At 45.5% G+C, this 14116-nt stretch overlaps 2 long non-coding RNA genes across 2 annotated transcripts in view; one reads left to right on the forward strand and one right to left on the reverse strand.

The window, feature by feature from the left end:
• The first annotated feature begins 3065 nt into the window (after positions 1-3065).
• The window catches only part of LOC135911012 (uncharacterized), a 60508-nt gene continuing 49457 nt past the window's right edge, over positions 3066-14116 (forward strand). The window contains exon 1 of the long non-coding RNA XR_010567182.1: positions 3066-3120. This is a non-coding gene — a long non-coding RNA (uncharacterized lncRNA). The remainder of the gene's footprint in view (positions 3121-14116) is intronic.
• Positions 5334-7825, reverse strand: LOC139055952 (uncharacterized). Its single transcript, XR_011512036.1, has 3 exons — positions 7222-7825; positions 7064-7144; positions 5334-6117 (listed from the first exon to the last, which is right to left on the reverse strand). It is a non-coding gene; the product is annotated as an uncharacterized lncRNA (long non-coding RNA).

A 14116-nucleotide genomic window follows, 5' to 3' on the forward strand; every position in this document is an offset into this window, starting at 1 on the left:
AAAAAAAGCGAACAGTCGAAAGTGTTATGTCAGAGCACCATCAAATACCGTATTTACTTGCATAATGATCGCACTCGTGTAATGATCACACCCCTGAATTTTGTCGTGAAAGTTCAATTTTTTTCTTCCCCATGTAATGATCGCACCCCGAACTTGCTGCAGTGATATGTCGTGTGCCAAGTCTAGCTAATGATGACTGTGCTTACCATCTGTGGAATGCTGTCGAATGCTACACGAACGGCTCTTCAAGACATAAAGACATACCAAGCGGTTTGCACGCACCAAGCATTCTTAAGCAGATGCCCCATTTCATTCCTTTCATCACTTTCCGCACTTCCACGAAAAAAAAGCTACAACCAAAATTGCTTTGGCTTCATTATTTGTAGGCTTTATAATGGTTGTATAATGGTCGTAATAATGTATAATCGACAACAACAAAAGGCGCGTTTCTTCTCATCTGCACTTGTGGGCAGGCAACAAATCTCGAGCGGCAGTGATAGTAGCCACGTTTACACTCATATGTTAGAAGTGTACCCTATTGATAGGCTGATGCTTGTAACATAGCTAAGATATTCGCCCATCCTTAGCGGAAACGTGCCGTATTAGGATAGTAGTGAAGACAAATGCTGCAGTTTCCACAGCATGCCCGCCGTGTGTTTCTATGTCACTGGCAGCTAAGCACACCCATCTCTGTTTCTGTCCCCTCAAAGTGGACATGGCTACGTTATTGTCGCAAACTTGCCGATATTAACGATATTCATTACTGATATGGAAGAAACTTTCAATGCGCGTAATGTACTCACAAGAAGAAAAAAAGATGCATCAGGCGCGTTTGGCTTGCTCGGCCAGCCGCCATTTTTGTTTTGGTGTCCCGCACTGTTGTAGTGGCAGCCAACTGTTTGTTCACCTGTTGTCATCCTGCAGCAAATGCGGGATGACAAATTTTTTTTTTCTTTTCGCAGGAAATTTAACCCGCGTAATGATCGCACCCCTGAATTTGCGTCAATTTTTTTGACAAAGAAGTGCTATCATTATGCGAGTAAATACAGTACCCTTTGGTTGCTACCAGAGCAGTGACAAATTGTTTTTTTGAGGACTTTAAACAAGTCATCTACAGATTAAAATCAAACGGGACCAGATTACAATAATATTCTTATGGTTTGGAATGCACTTGCAGGCATGGGCTAATATGTAGCCTAAAGAACTGGACAACATGTGAATAGGAAGCGTGAGGAGCAAAGCCAGAATAAAGGTGTGGTGGGGAATGGGGCTAATATAGCTGCACTGCTTCAGACAGAGGGATTCTATGGGACCTGAAAGATCTATTCTAGTTGCTTTCATTCTTGTAGATGTCTATTCAGTTTTTCTAAGAATTTTTTCAGGTAGATTTCTGTCAGAGGTGGGACCCAGGACTCTTATCCCTGAAGCTCCCACCTTAATTCATTGCTGTTAAGGGTAGGGAGATGAGTTAAGGTGACACACCCAAAAGAAAGGTTTTCCTGAAAGTAGCCATGTATGAGAAACCATCTTATTTGAAGTTCACTCAAGCCTGTTTGTCATCACATTGCAGCATAAAAGCCTGTTCACTTCAATGACATGATGAAATAAGTTTTTGGGCTTCAGGAGTCCTACATCCCAGTTGTGAATATAGGACGGACTACAGAACTTCTTGTGAAAAGGTGTAATCAAAAGCTCCTGCACATGGCATATGGTTTTCAAGCAACAAGCGCTAAAAGTTTGTCTAATTCTTTCTCAACAGTGCATGCATTGAGCGCCAGTTGTCGGTGGCATATGTGCATTGTCTTTGTATGATGATGTAGCACTGTTCAGCCAACATTTAAAAAAAAAGAAAACTTTAGGGGAGACTGAATGCATTGTTCTTGCAATACTGCAAAAAAATAGGAGGAACATGAGCAACTGATGGAAAGCACTTCAAAACGTGTACGCACAGATAAGTGTTAGCTTGTAATGTGTCTGTGGCAAAGGTGGAAGGTGTCACGAGTTGCATTGTTGTACCCATATTCTTTCACAGATGATGAATAAAGCTCTTTAGACAACAGAAACAATTTCTTGTATTAATTTTTTCTTTTTATAAGTGGCTTCCCCATATCAAAGTTAGGTCATGGCAAATCAAGACTGGCTGTTCTGAACTGAACTTTGTGCAATAGCTCAAACGCAAGGAGATTTAGCATGAGGTGTCATGCCTTTGGTAATAAGTGCACTTATAACTTTACATTTACACACTAAGGAAACTAATGCCTGTTATTCTTCATTCATGCAATTCAGGAAGGCTCGTACACTTTCTACAGGTACAGGGGGCAGGAAATAGTACTAGTGTCTAGAAAATTTGCGTGTTTAAAATTGCATAAGGGTTAGCAGTCTTTGCACACAGATGTGAAACTTGTATTTATTAACATGGTTACATTTATATAGCGCACCAATTAAAGCGGTGAGATTGTTAGTGTTTATCTGTATATTTGTTGCACTGAGGCTCTGTTAACTCAGGTGCTCAATTACTCAGTTAACTGAGTAATTACTCAGGCTCTGTAAACTCAGTGCTCAATTACACTTGTGCATTGGCAAAATGTTTCTCTCTTCCCAAACAGATACAAAGTTCTAAGTTAAGGCTGGCAGTTGTGTTCATCTTATTTTATGTAAAAGCAGGTCGACCTGGCAATTCTTTAAAGGCCCCTCAACAGATTTGAGCATTGCAAACATGGTGTCTAAATCATGCAGTGGTGATAATGTCTGCAAAGTATTACATGGATTTGCACTGTGTAAAGAGTTAAAAATTAAAAAGGAAAGCCAATGCACCCTTTCCTTGAAGGAGTGACTCAGCCCACCAATGAGAAGATGTCGCACTTCTGTGTCACATGCACTGTGCCAGCAGCAACGTGAACAAAGTAGAGATTTCTGCTAAATGCAAGGCGTGCCAAAGTGTTTCTGAAGATGTGCTGCACGGCAAGAAAAAGGTGACAAAGGAAAAGAGACAGAGGACACAGGTTCAGGGTTTGTAACAAAAAAGGAAGTGGGACTTTGGCTTCAGTATGGGAGAAGGCAGGAGAGGAATGTTGCTCGTGGGTGCTGGTTGAGGCAATGGGAGCTAACCTCTGCTGTGGGGTGAGTAGTTTGCTTTGACACTCCATGGCCTTCCAAATTTTCGCTTGCTTTTATCTCGGCTACTGCTGAACCCTTGCAAAAATTAATTCGGTAGAATGCTCGCTGGATGGTGCTTACGACCAACAGTGTATAACCAAAATTTTTTACTGGGCATGGTGAGGGGGTCTCTAATGCAAAAAAATTTATTGCGATAGCAATTATATAGATACTCCAGGCACATTTCTGCCATCACCGTTGCCGTGAGGTTTTGTATAAATTACAAGGGCGATAAAATGGTCGCCGCGTGCTGTATGCTGTTTGTACGAATGAAAGCGTCCGAGGGTGAGCCAGGGACTGCGGCTCTCTATCGCACGAGACGTTCATTTGAGGGATCACCAGCTGTTTGTGCGCAGGCGCGAGTAAGAGCGGGCGTGAGAGAGTCTGGGGGCTTTTGTTCCTTGAATATATATTTCTTAGCGAGTGTTGTATGCGTTTGTCCCCTAGACATGCCGGCATTGCTGAGTGCGGTCAAGTTTGTTCCGCCGCTGGCTGCCCGCGCGGTGAGACAGTAGGCACGGACGCCCCATTTGGTCATCGGTGTGTCTGACGGGGCAAGGTTCTGACCCTTTTCACGCTTACAAACAGGCTTCCCAGAAGTCTTCCGGTTAAGCCCTCTGGAACAACGCAAGTAACATTAGCCTATAAATTTACAGAACCCTCCAACTGGCATAAGTTTTGCTAAGAAGTTGGAATGTTCTACAAATTAATTTTTTTGTTCAGTGCCACAAAAAAATCCCATACATGAGATCTACACATGCCGCACTTTATATCTGAACACATCAAGAATATGTGCCTACAGTAAATTATGCGCAAAATACTTCCGTTTTCTTGGCAAACTTGACTGTCAGAAATGCATGGCCGGAAGTTTTCTGGGGTCATGAATGCACTGCTGCCACAGCGTGGATGAAAAAGGTTATTAGTCACGGGTCGCTTTTTTTCGTCACGCTGATAGATTGGACTTTTTTTACAATGCTCCAGGAGGGCACAAGTAAACGGCAAACAGATGCCTCAGGAGAGCACCTGAGTTTATAATAATGCAGGCGGCGCAGGATCTCCAGGGCACCCAAGGGGTAGCGGGGGGATCAAAGCTGGAAGCAGGGCGGCCTGTGGGTTGGGGCACGCGCAGGCTTCGGCGAGCCCCAACCCACGGACCAGTCCGGGTTCTAGTTTTGGTGTCCTGGAGGCACCGCCAATAATGTGAAATAATGACACGCTGTTACAATTAGTAAAAAACACGATTGAATAAATATGATTACGTCCAGCCGCTAACTTGTGACGCTAAGTTCAGCACTACCGCGTCCTGCAACTTCTGCAACACCAGTCAGAACTTTGCCTCTAAAGGTACGTCGGACAGACTTCAAAATTTCAGATTACGGGCCCCAAACGTTTTGGAGCCCCAAAGAAATAGCATCGAAGCCACTGCGCATGTCCGAGACGCAAACTGCGTTTGGGTTTTGAGTTGGGCACGCTATTTCACTGATTTAGGAGGAGCCCCAAAAGTTGCACCAAAAGATTCGCGTAAACAAACACGGCGACACCATATAACCTCTAAATTGTAATTAGACGCGACAACACGAAAGTCAAAATTGCTATTATCATAAAAGGGTATATTTTATTTAATTATTTCTAATAGCTTTTCTTTGACGCCGTAGTGGCGCTGTCAGCTCAAGACGCTTAAGGTCCCTCTATAACACGGAGGAAGTGTTATATAATTTCCTTTAAAGACAATATGGTATTCTGGAAGGGAAAGGCTTAGGTGACGATTGTCTACAGCTTTTGAGAGAGATTTACATAGAAAATACCGTTTGCATTGAATGGGAAGAGATGAGGAGCGAGGAGGAAGTACACATCAACAAGGGACTGAGGCAGGAGTGCCCTTTATCCCCGCTGCTGTTTATCATGTACATGGTGAGGACGGAGAGGGCGCTAGAAGGAAGTAATATCTAGAGCAAGACTGCGAGTCGGCCTAGTTGGAACAAATTCATCTTGAAACTTATTGTGCGCAACAAACAGGGACGAAGAATAGAAGAAACACAAGGACGAGCGCTTTCTAACAACTGGTTTTATTTTTGAAGAACCACCTGCTTATATACCCACAGATCTGCGCGATCTAGTCAAACAGAGCACACCTATAGCGCATATAATACACACAGATCTGCGCGATCAAGTCAAGAGAGCACATTTACAGTGCATATACCATTTGTGATAAAAAACAAAGACGTGGACCAAAGCCACCCGGTCAACATAAGAACAGCAAGGTGCATGAAACATCCGCTTATGATAATATGCATTAAAGATGTGATGATAGAAGTGAATTTTCTTTATCCAACAATGAAACCGATGGATGGCTGATGCATTTTTCTTTTTGCTTTTCAATGCAGTGTGCTTCTACAATTTCTCTCGCGGTTTGATTCCTGTTCCTATACACCAGAACACCGTAAATTCAAAGGGCGCCGCCATATTGATGAGCGTCGGTCGCGCCATCCATCCCAAGCGCCGCGAAGTAGCAGGCCTGGGCTGCCACGCCGGGAGATGCGACTCGGCGCGAAAGCGAAACTTGGGCTTTTTAGCTGGGCGGAAGGCGTGTTTCGCGTTTTTTCTAACCTGTCATTTTCGCTGTCTGGATTCAATCAAACTTCAAGACCTCATGCAAGTCCGCAATGGCCACACTGAGTGCTGTGCAGACTGCAGAAGCGAATACATCGGGTAGGTACGCTATTACGCTTGTACAAACCGCGCGCTATATGCTAGAACACGTGTGAGCTTTTTGGCACGTAACCTGTGAAGGAATTTACAGCACTGTGTTGGTGCCATATATTATTAAAGCACGCAGAACACTGTCATCTGCACTTTCAGTTTGGTCTTGTTTGTCATGGTCTCTACTGGGTTGGCCGCGTTTGGCAACCAACTGGCGAGGTCGTTTGACTGCCTGGTTAGCAGACGCCTGCCCTTCACCACCTGCACATTGAAAACAAAATAGATGTTATAGTAAGAAGGGCTGTAGTTCTTTCCCATGCCATCACTGTTGCGAAGATATAAAGTCCTCTCAAAATGAAATAGAAAATACACCAGGCCAATTGTATCGTGCAACCACTTAAGAGTACAACATTCAGAACAAAAGCCTACAGCACTCGAACAAGCAGCATATGATGCTAAACCTGCACTCATTGGAAAATGAGGTAATACAGTAGTTATAATGTTCAACTACATGTGCAGTCAAAGCCCATATAACAGGGCGAGCATGACAGATGCAGGTGTTGTACAGTTGCACAAACCATGACAGGGCACGTAAAATTACCATCCCTACTTAAAGCTGCATCATCAGGACCCCTTTGGTACAAGACAACAACCGCACCTGCATTCCAAGAAATTAGCCCCACCGACTGCAGCTACCTAGTACCAGACCTGTTTCGCTTGTGCGAGGCCATCGGATTGTTGGCGCTCCCTTAGAAAAGAAAACAGTAAAAAAAAAAACTAGTGAGAACGATCAAAATTTTGTTACAAAATACAAGAATAATTAAGCACCTTATTTTCCTCGCCATATTAACGGAAATATTTTGCGCTTTGCCCCGCATAACAGCCCGCACGCAGTTTAGAGCTCAGGAGGCTCAAATGAATTCGTTACGAATGACACCTGCAACACCAGCTCGTAAAGGTAGGTGCGCCGCAAGAACACCTTCGGCGACGAATAGTCGTCGTTTACGTTTTTGTGGACGCATGCTACGTGACGAGCAGACTTCGGTTTACTTTCATTAGCAATAACGCTCACCAGCAAGGCCTACAACTTGTCGTTCACGCTTAATGGTCATTCCGTGCACCAGCTGCAAGTATCGCTAACCGCAAACTCAACTGTTCCGCTTAACCGTCGGGAGCTCTGCCTGAATGAAAACACGAAAAGGCTTGCCTTTTTGTTATAGCCAAGGCGAAGCACCGGCGTGGGATTCTGCTCTGTAGGCTTGTTGCCCAGAAAGTGTTCGGAGCAAACCTGCGTGTTACACGTATTACGTTTGTAGGGCGCAAACTTGAACGTGGCACCAAAATATACACAAATCGAATACTCACTCGTGCATTTTCACTGGGTTGGTAGTTCTTCCTATTCACTGCAGCTATCCACTGGTGGCGCAGCTTGGCATTGTTCGTTGCGGATGGAAATCGGCGCAGGCTGAAAACACCGCACCGGCACGATTCCCTACGTGTGTTGTGCTCTTCGCAAACAGCACTAAGCAACCTGCTCCTTTTCCGCTGGTTGTTTTGGCATCCAAACACGACACAATGATGCCCAGATGACTTCTTCTACTTTGGATCCGTGTGAACGGGCACATTTCCGCACTTTGGAGCCCTAGAGCTGGCGCTTGCCATGTCTACTGGTCGCCGGCGAACACACTTTGGCAGCCCAGTACAAGATCGCGCCGGTCGACCGGGCAACCCGGGTGCGAGAGTATGCGTTCGGTTAGTCTGGGTGCGAGACTAGCGTGTTCTGGTCTATACAAAATGTTGGTGCTACTCAGACAAGGGGAGCAATCATGTTCTTGGCAATGCATTGCCAAATGCGTGCTAGGGCGACCTTTCAGACTGGACAAGTGTTCCCTTAACCTGGTGTTAATGCATCTCGCAGTCTGCCCTACGTACACATGACCACACGTCATAGGGATCTGATATACAACGTTCATCGCGCAATCTACAAACTGGTTCTTGCGCGGATGTTTGACACTACATTCTTTCTTTGCATCATCCTTTCTTTCGAACTTATTTTTAACCTTAGAGCACACACTACCTATTTTGTTATTCGCTGAAAATACCACTTTCACTGCGTAACTACCAGCCACCTTCTTAAGTCTGTGTGAAAGGCCGTGCACATACGGAATCACTGGAATCTTGGAAGCTGCATCCTTTTGCCTTTGATTCTTTTTGCATTGTCCTTTATCCTGTTTAAGTTTTTTCATTAGCCTTTCGCACGACGCCAACATCACAGCGAGCGGGTACCCAGCCTTTCTCAACCTATCAACTTGCTCAAAAAATGCACTCTTTACGGTGTGGTGACATGAATTCAACAACGCTGACCGGAAACACGAAATGACTATGCCATTCTTCACAAGCCTGGAATGGTTTGAGGCATAATTCATTAGCCGTTTTCCAGCTCGGGGTGAAAATGACCAACACACATGTTCCGGTGCATCAGCCATCCATCGGTTTCATTGTTGGATAAAGAAAATTCACTTCTATCATCACATCTTTAACGCATATTATCATAAGCGGATGTTTCATGCACCTTGCTGTTCTTATGTTGACCGGGTGGCTTTGGTCCACGTCTTTGTTTTTTATCACAAATGGTATATGCACTGTAAATGTGCTCTCTTGACTTGATCGCGCAGATCTGTGTGTATTATATGCGCTATAGGTGTGCTCTGTTTGACTAGATCGCGCAGATCTGTGGGTATATAAGCAGGTGGTTCTTCAAAAATAAAACCAGTTGTTAGAAAGCGCTCGTCCTTGTGTTTCTTCTATTCTTCGTCCCTGTTTGTTGCGCACAATAAGTTTCAAGATAATATCTAGAGTTACTGTATATGCTACCAAAGGTAGCATATGCTACCTTTGGTAGCATATACAGTAACTCTAGTAATATCAGGTTTAGTCTCTCATACAAACAGGCAGGTACAGCAGTAGAGCAGCAGCTTCCAGGTTTATTTTATGCGGACGAAATTGTGTTGCTAGATAACAAGCAAAGTGATTTGCAACGTCTGGCTAATATCGGTGGACAGAAAGGCGAGAATTCAGGTTTGAAATTTAGCGTTAGAAAATCGGGTGTTATGGTATTCAGTGAAAACAGTGAACAGACAGTGGCAATACAGGGCCAGGAAATACCTCGGGTGAGAGAATATAGATACCTTGGAATATGGATAAACAAAGGCAATAGATATATGGAAACACAGGCAAAAACAACAGTAAAGGGGAAGAGACACACTCCTGCCTGCCCCAACGCTGACACCCGCAAAGCTCTTCGGGGTCCCTATTCTAAAACTCTGCTTTCTCGTACCTGTGGCGCTGGTGCTGAGTCAGTCATCGTCACCGGCGGCCTTGCAGCCACTTGCCACGTTCAACTGCGGTTGCTAAGGCGCTCTTGCCTTCTAGATCGCCGTAAGGTGAAAGAAAGTTATGATCCGCCACAACTGACTTAGCACGAGTTCCGCAGGTGCGAGACAGTCTGTCGGATATAGCGGTCACCAAATCGGGCATCAGTGCGCACTGGTTCACCTGTATCACCGCACCGGCAGCCAGCGTCCGAGCGTAAACAAACTCGACCCCACTCCGCGATGCCGGCACATAACACGCGCAAACAAACTCCTCCACCGTAGTGATATTCAAGGAGCAAAGGCCCCCAGATTTTCTCTCTCGCACCCACTTTCACTCGCGCCTGCGCAGAAATGTCGATCGCCTCGAGAAACGCCATGCCCCGCTGCATGCACCCACTAGCAATTGTAATAATCTGCTCGGGCCGCTGTATCTTCAAAGCCATCTACGACGGGAACAGAGTCTGCTGTGTGCTGTCTTTTCACAGCTTAATTCGCGTTGGCGTGAGAGGCAGCGCGAAGGGAAATTCGTTCCTGCTGCTGCCGCGCTTCCTCACTTCAGCGTTTTGACAGCGAGTTTCCGCGGTCATCGAGTAAGATGTGTTCATGTTTGCTTGTGCGCGCGTGACACCATACTTGTTAATTTATTTAGTATGCCTATATTTACAAGTTTATATGACCGGTAAAACTGCTATCCTTACTTCGTATAGCTGTCCACTAATTTCGCCTTTCGGACGAAGCTGCGGCTTTTTTTGACGTAGTCATCTCCTGCCCAAACGACAGTATGGTTTCTTCGCGCTGTGAGTGGCTACGTTGCCTTTGTGTTTCAAAACATATCTAAAATTAGCAGGTGGGCTTGATTTACTGCATAATGAGACAGACAAAATACATATACTATATATATCCACAGACATTTTACTGTGTCGTTGCTCTTTCTCTGGTCCTATACATAAGTCTTCCCTCAGTGTCATTGATTTATTTGGTTTAATGCCCCAGTGCAATGCACGGGATATAAGAGAAGTTGTAATGGATGGTTCCAGGTTAATTTTGACCACCTGGAACTCTTTCCTTCCCTTTTTTGTTTAGGGCGGGATTTAGCCCACCTGCTACTACGACAAGGTTGCCTCCGTGGACATTTTCCGCGAGCTTTGCTTTTGCTCGCTCCATGACAAAACAGTGTTCGCCTTGGAAATCTCCCTACCGCCACTCTTTTATCGCCTTTCCCCCTCTCCACAATTGCTTCTGAGCACCTAGCCAGGTTTGAGTCGCCGGCGATAATAATTCACTCTCTCCTACTGCCCATGCCTCTCCCCGCTTCCCTTTGCGGGGACATGGCGCTTTTGAGGCCTTTGCGCGGAGGGATGGATGGATGTTATGGGCGTCCCCTTTGGAACGGGGCGGTGGGTTGCGCCACCAAGCTCTTGCTATTTACTGACTAATGTCCTACCTAAGTTGAGAAAGAAAAAAAAAAAACCCACTATGAACTCCCACAACCAAATTTTCTGACCCCTATTGCGAACTTTGCTTTTGTACGTCTCTGATTTTTGTCGTTTCCCTACTTCCACCAATCCTCCAATCGCCTCTTACTAATCTTTACTGCGGACATGTTTACTTTTCTCCTGCTCTCGCTGAACCCAAGGGCTTCAAGGAGGCCAGTGGTGCCTAAATCGACCGCTGGGCAGCTGTCTTCACATTTTAATAAAACATGCTCCATCATTTCCCTAGCTTCACTGCAGCAAGCACACGCTTCTTTTTCCTTCTTACATCTCGCTTTATAGGCGCGTGTTTTAAAGCATCCTGATCTCGCTTCGAAAAGTAATGAGCTTCCCTTTGAGTTATCATAAATTGTTTCTTTCCTGATTTCATTTTTTCCTCTTAAGAAGTTACTCATGGCAGGTTTCTTTTCCATTGCCGCCACCCATGAGATTATTTCAGCCTCTCTGACTTTCCGCTTGATGTTCTTTGTTGCTGCGTTGCCCACCCTACAGGCCGCATACTTGCTGGTAAGTTTCCTAGTTTTTTTTATGCGAAGCATATTACGAGAGCTCAACCCAGCTCCTCAGGCGCGGCGGTGTCGCCTTGAATACCACGTGACACCGTGACCTCACGACAGAGGAGAAGTGGCTTTGACTCAACTCTTGCAAGATGGGCTGGGTGGGAATCGAACCAGGGTCTCCGGAGTGTGAGACGGAGACGCTACCACTGAGCCACGAGTACGATGCTTCAAAGCGGTACAAAAGCGCCTCTAGTCAATGCGGTGTTGCCTTAGAAACGAGCTGTTTCTAAGGCTCAGGCGTGCGTCGCTTGCTCAGGCGCACATTTCGTTGCCGCGCCGAACGCTGCGTTGCTCGACGCTCACCGCGTCCAATGCGGGGCGTCCAAGGCGAAGCAGAGTAACGCATGAGTTGTTTCTTCGTCTAGCCGAACCAAATATAGGCAAGAAACAGCAGTTCACCAGGCTAAACAGTGGTTCAACAACTAAAATAAAGGCTAGTATGCTTCGCATCCTGGGCTTAACCTTACCTAAGCCACAGCCATTTTTTTTCCTCCACTGTGAATATTTTTCCTGTACAGAGCCCATTTACTTTCTTCCATATTCCTCAGTCGTTCTTCATAATCAATTTTACTGTGAGCTTCCCTCACTTAAAATTGGTCCAGCCCATATCACCCTGCACGGTTTCATTTGTAGACTTCCCGTGAGCGCCAATGCGAGGCGACCCACTGACCTTTGGTTCCCATCGAGTCCCGATTGTACGCCTGATTTTAAGCAAACAGCCACATTTCCAAAAGTAAGTCCTGGAACCTTTACACCTTTCCACATACCCTGGAGCACCTCCTACCTATCGTATCCCCATAGCGCTCTGTGCTTCATTATGGCTGCATTTCTCTTCCCCTTTACTGTTATTGTTTTTTCCTGTGTTTCCATATATCTATTGCCTTCGTTTATCCATATACCAAGGTATCTATATTCTCTCACCCGAAGTATTTCCTCGGGTGAGAGTATATAGACACGGGTGGTTATTTAGATTTTTAATTCCGGGTCTTCGTGGGTACCCGCCGTGGTTGCTCAAAGGCTGTGGTGTTAGGCTGCTGAGCACGAGGTCGCGGGATCGAATCCCGGCCGCGGCGGCCGCATTTCGATGGGGGCGAAATGCCAAAACACCCGTCTACTTAGATTTAGGTTCACGTTAAAGAACCCCAGGTGGTCGAAATTTCCGGAGTCCTCCACTACGGCGTGCCTCATAATGAGAAAGTGGTTTTGGCAGGTAAAACCCCATAATTCAATTTAATCTTTGTGAGTTTAATGTTGTCATAAACATTTGGCGCCAAAGGTGCATCGGCTTTTCTAAAGTCGTACATCGAACCGTACAACGAGACAAGCCAAATCAACACACTATCAGACAAGTTGACAAAGCACGCAGCGAGGTCCGATGAGCCGAAGCGTTGTGACGGTTCATTTGTGCCATCATGCCACAGAAAAAAATATCAACATTTTTTTTTCACCTGCGCCAAAGCATCCATGTCGAGACACTATATAAAGCCAGCAAAGGTAACTACGTTCTTATTTATTTTTTCTACTTTGACTTTTATTCACGAGGACACATTGAGCCTCTTCAATTTTCTTGTTCTCACTAACCGCGGGCTGCCAGAGCCAGCGAGAGGTCATGCCTTTTTCACGTGTTGTCCTGACAACCACGCGGCGCACTTCGGTGTGCGATCGTTTTTCTCTGGCTGAGTGGATTCTGACCTTACTGAGTTTTGGACGCTTTCTGGCTAGCTGACGAGAAAAAGAAGCAATGGTCGCTCGCTGCCACCACTGCGGGGTCTCGACGGATTGCAACATGTTCGCTTGAGGGCACCACTTTCATTTCGATGTTATCGCAACCTCTGCGGAAAGTATTTTGTCTCACCAGTGTAGGATTACGAGCAGCATGCATATGGTTCTTTGTGGACCAAGCGTCCCACGTTTTCTTCGATATTTCTTTGGTAGCCACATTAGGTGCCCAAAGTAGGTATTCGATTGTAGCCAACATGCTTTCCTTTGCGTTTTTTTCATTTCGGTGCCCCCGCCGCACAAAAGGAAAAAAAATTAGATGTTGTTTGGCGCAACGAATCGTCGCATGCTGAAAGTTCGATTTTGTTACTTCTTTTGCGGAAAGGAATGGGCCACGGCAATCTTCAGTTGCCGGATACTCTATATTATTGCGATAGCAATTATATGGACACTTAAGGCGCATTCCTGTCGCCGCCGTCGCCGTCATGTTCCGTATGAAGTCCAAGGGCGATAACATCGTCACCGCGCGCCGCATGCTTTATGTGCGAGTAAAAGCGTAGGTAGGGATGGGGTGAACCGACGATGGTGGGTCAGTCTTGCGTGCGCAATGGACAAAAGCGGACAGGAAGCGCGCCGAATCGAAGCGAGTGAAGAGAGGTGGAAGGGGGGGGGGGGCGCTTAGGATTCTGTGATCTGGGAATCTAATTATGCAACATGTTTATTTGCTTTGTTTGACGCACTATACAGGGTGTTTCAGCGAACTTTAGCCAGAGTTTAAAAATATGCCGATGCACTTTAAGACGACGCGATCAAATGCATGTTGGTCCTTCTTGTATGCAGTGTGTCATGCTATTTCTACATTTTGTTTAATTTGATAATTAGTCGAGATTATTTACCTGTTTCTCAAGCAAGAAGCTAGGGAAAAAATTCCAATTAGAAAGTTGCAGAGTGGTTTGTAAAAAGTTCGAATAAACAGTTTTTGTCTTTCTATTAGGTATTAGTGTTTTTCAGCTTGCTGCGGATGCCCGCGAAACACACACACAAAAAAGAAAAAAAAAACACCACGTGACATGCCCGATTCCACGTCGTGATTTCACTGCTCCCAAGTATTCTG

The sequence above is a fragment of the Dermacentor albipictus genome, chromosome 1 (assembly GCF_038994185.2).
Source record: "Dermacentor albipictus isolate Rhodes 1998 colony chromosome 1, USDA_Dalb.pri_finalv2, whole genome shotgun sequence".
Classification (NCBI taxonomy): Eukaryota; Metazoa; Arthropoda; class Arachnida; order Ixodida; family Ixodidae; genus Dermacentor; species Dermacentor albipictus.